General features: G+C 44.7%; 1 long non-coding RNA gene across 1 annotated transcript in view; it reads left to right on the top strand.

The window, feature by feature from the left end:
• The window catches only part of LOC116563976, a 20,791-nt gene that overhangs the window by 16,112 nt on the left and 438 nt on the right, over positions 1-4,241 (top strand). The window lies entirely within an intron of this gene.

Genomic DNA, 4,241 nt, shown 5'->3' with positions numbered 1-4,241 from the left:
GAGAGAGAGAGAGAGAGAGAGAGAGAGAGAGAGAGAGAGAATATATTTTAGAAACTAAGAAGAAAGAGAGAGAATATATATTTTAGAAACTGAGAAAAATAGTTTGGTTTGTGAGATAGGAGAAGACCCAGGAGAGAGTGGAGGTAGAATTCCAACAGGCAGGAATCCCATTGGGTGACCAGTCACACTGGTTTGCCTGGAACTGTCCCAGTTTTAGCACTGAAAGTCCCATGTCCCATGAACTCTGTCAGTCCTGGGTACACTGGGGCGGTTGGTCCCCCTAGAGTCAGTAGTGTTGGCAGAGCCGTTGCAATAGGGAGTGTAGTATGAGAGACAGCCACTGGAACTGGAACCTGGGAACACTAGCAGCTGTAGCCAGAGCTGTTCCAGAGGGTGGTGGAGGCAGAGGCCGGGCTTCCAGAGGGAAAAATGAGGATGGCAGAGGAGGAAGAATGGAGAGTGCCACCAACCCTTTTAAGAGGGCTCACCAAGAAGGGAAGGAGACACAGGGGTTGTCAGCAGGTGGGCTATGCAGGATCAAAGGAGGGCGTTTTGTTGTTTGGTTTGCTTTCAGAATAGGAAGAACTTGAGCAAGTTTATAGGTTTTTTTAAGGTAGATGTGAGTGATATGGTTTAGCTGTGTACCCACTCAAATCTCACCTTGAATTGTAATAATCCTCATGTGTCATGGCAGGGACCTGGTTGGAGATAATTGAATCGGGGGCAGGGCTTTCCCACGCTGCTCTCATGATAGCAAGTAAGTTTCACAAGATCTGATGGTTTTATAAAGGGCAGTTCCCCTGCACACGCTGTCTTGCCTGCTGCCATATAGTACGGGCCTTTGCTCCTCCTTCCCCTCTGCCATGATTGTGAGGCCTCCCCAACCATGTGGAACTGTGAGTCCATTAAACCTCTTTCCTTTATAAATTACCCAGTCTTGGGTATGTCTTTATTAGTGGCGTAAGAACAGACTAATACAGTGAGACAGCAAGATTGAATACTGGAGAGAAAAGGGCACATTCTATGGAACTGGCAGCAGAAGCTCATAGGGTAGAAATCAGAGGAGCAGAAGAAAGACAAAGCTTCTGGGCACTGGTGTAAATTCTCTTGCAGCACAAGGGAAAGTTTGGGGGTCCATACGTGGTTGCCTCTATTTCCTTAAATAAGTTGTTGAGAGTGTGTGTATTAGGGGGTGGGCAGTGACGGGACAGAGAGGAGAGCCAACCTTGAATGAGCAAAAGGCTGTCAAAGCTGAGGGCAGAGGTCATGAACCAGGCTGCCCAGTGCCGTGTTCTCTAGCAGCAGTTATTGAGCTTGGTGCAGGAGCAAATAGGACCAACCGAGGCAGGTGAAGCAGGAGTGCATGGTTGGTGAGGAGGTGGAGGAGAATGTGTTGCAGGCAAGCCAACCACTGGGCTGAGCTTGGGTAGCAGGGAAGGAACAGAAAAAAGTTGCTAGATTGGAGAGAGTTGGGGAATCAAAGGCAAAGGAAATTATGGGTAGACCCATGATTTTCCCCTGGACCAGAATGGCCTATAGTGGTGGTACTACGCTGCTTGTTTGCCCTTGAATAAGTAATTTTATATCTCTGGGCCTCAGTTTCCCCTTCTGTGAGATTATGTAATCACTATGGTATTCTCCAACTCTAATTATGTATGATTGTGCAAACCTGTATTTTCCAGCCTCTTGGGCCTCTGGGTGAGGCACTTTCTGAATCTTCTATACTGGAGCTGCAGAGCCAGATTGAATAATTTTCTGCTCAGAAGGAGCCAGCCCTGGGGGAACACCATGTGAGATTTCAATTCATCAGGGCTAGGTGCCAAGTAATAGTTCTAGCTGCCATTGGCCAGAAGTTCACAGGCAGGTTGCTTTGCCTCAAGGGTCTCAGTAAATATTAAACAACACACTGGATGACCCTGGACAAGCCACTGAAACAATTCACTAATAGGGTGACTCAACCATCAAGAAAGTAAGTGGTTTCTGGCTGGGCGCAGTGGCTCATGCCTGTAATCCTAAAACTTTGGGAGGCTGAGGTGTTTGGATCACTTGAGGTCAGGAGTTTGAGACCAGACTGGCCAACATGGTGAAATCCTGTCTCTAATAAAAATACAAAATTATCCAGGTGGGCCGGGCGCGGTGGTTCACGCCTGTAATCCCAGCACTTTGGGAGGCCGAGGTGGGTGGATCACGAGGTCAAGAGATCGAGACCAGCCTGGTCAACATGGTGAAACCTCGTCTCTACTAAAAATACAAAAAATTAGCTGGGCGTGGTGGCGCGTGCCTGTAATCCCAGCTACTCAGGAGGCTGAGGCAGGAGAATTGCCTGAACCCAGGAGGCAGAGGTTGCAGTGAGCCGAGATTGCGCCATTGCACTCCAGCCTGGGTAAGAAGAGCAAAACTCTGTCTCAAAAAAAAAAAAAAAAAAAAATTATCCAAGTGTGGTGGCATGTGCCTGTAGTCCCAGCTACTAAAACGGTTGAGGCAGAAGAATTGCTTAAACCCAGGAGTCAGAGGTTGCAGTGAGCTGAGATTATGCCATTGCACTCCAGCCTGGGCAACAAGAGTGAAACACCATCTAAAAACAAAACAAAACAAACAAACAAAAACAGAAAATAAAAGTAAGTGGTTTCATGCTCAGTGTGACCAGGTGTAAGTGTGACACAGAATGATTGTGGGAACAAAGGTACAAACAGAAATGTTTATTCCTGGAAAGGCCACTGCCTTAGGTTGAATTCCCTAGAAGTAGAGCCAGAGACAGAGATTCCTGTTTAAGAGATTTATTGGGAGAATGCTCTCCAGGGAAGAGAGAGGCAAGCAGCACGAGGCAGGGAGGAAAGCTGAGCCAGAGTGTGGTCCTGCTTCAGTCTGCTCCCACCGGTGTTCTGGAGCACACATTGTGCACATTCATTAGTCTCACCTAGGATAAGGGAGTGGGCCTTTTATACCTCCATGTCAATCAGTCATTGGCTGAGGTCCGTGGGCAGGTGAAGCAGGGGAAGGAGTGGGGTAGCCTCTCTGGTGAGGGTGGTACTTTTTGTTTTTGTTTTTGTTTTTGAGACAGAGTCTCACTTGTTGCCCAGGCTGGAGTGCAGTGGTGTGATCTCGGCTCACTGCAACCTCCATCTCCCAGGTTCAAGAAATGCTCATGCCTCAGCCTCCCGAGTAGCACTACAGGCATGTGCCACCATACCCAGTTAATTTTTATATTTTTAGTAGAGACGGGGTTTTGCCATGTTGCCATGTCTCGAACTCCTGATCTCAGGTGATCTGCTCATCTTGGCCTCCTAAAGGGCTGATGAAAGTGGTCTTGTTTGGCCCAGGGCAATTCTGTGCAAAAGAGGGCAGCAGAATTTGATCAGCAATACTCATATCTGTTGGCTGGGAAAAAGGAGCATGAACAGAATCCACCAGAGCTATCCTATGAGTAATAAATAGAAGTAGTATCTTCAGGTTTGTGGTGGATGGGAAATCATACAGAGGTAGATGGAAACAAAACAAAACAAAAACAAATGGGGGTCCTACCATTCATGGAGATTGAAAAGCAATTTGAAGGGAGTATATAATCAGCTCATAAACATCACTCATCATCCCAGTGACACACACTACAACTGCTTTCACCCTGCCACACATATTTATTAAATTTCACACTGCCAACAGAGAATTCATATCCTTAATAAGTAAAGAGCTCCTACAAATTGATAAAATTAAGACTCTGATAGTTACGTAAGTGGCAGATTTTAACCAACAATCCATTGAAGAGAAAATACAAATAGCTAACAGACATTAAAGCAATCATTCAACTTTGCTAATAATCAAAGACACACAAAGGAAGGAATATATTATACACTTTCACCTATGAAATTACAAATACTTTAAAATGAGAGCACACAAAACTGGCAAGGTTAAGGAGAGATGAGTGCTTGCTGCACAGTCGGCAGGAATATGGACTGGTCTTACTATTCTTGGAAAATAATTTTATAGTATGCTCATGGGATTTAAAAATGTTTAAACTCTCTGATTTGTACTTTTACTCCCAAGAATCATCCTAAGAAAATAATGCAAATGTTTCACTATCATCATATAATGTGATTGAGAAGTTGCTATACACTAGGCATTGTGCTAATTGCATTAAGATGTATTATTTGGTTTCATCCATAAGTTGCCTTATGAGGTATTTTCATGAAGTCTCTGTTTTTTTTTTTTTTTTTTTTTTTTTTTTTTTTTTTTTTTTTTTTTTTTAA

The sequence above is a fragment of the Sapajus apella genome, unplaced genomic scaffold (genome assembly GCF_009761245.1).
Source record: "Sapajus apella isolate SASKATOON/1434 unplaced genomic scaffold, GSC_monkey_1.0 scaffold36, whole genome shotgun sequence".
Taxonomy (NCBI): domain Eukaryota; kingdom Metazoa; phylum Chordata; class Mammalia; order Primates; family Cebidae; genus Sapajus; species Sapajus apella.
This window is presented reverse-complemented; position numbering and strand designations above follow the sequence as displayed.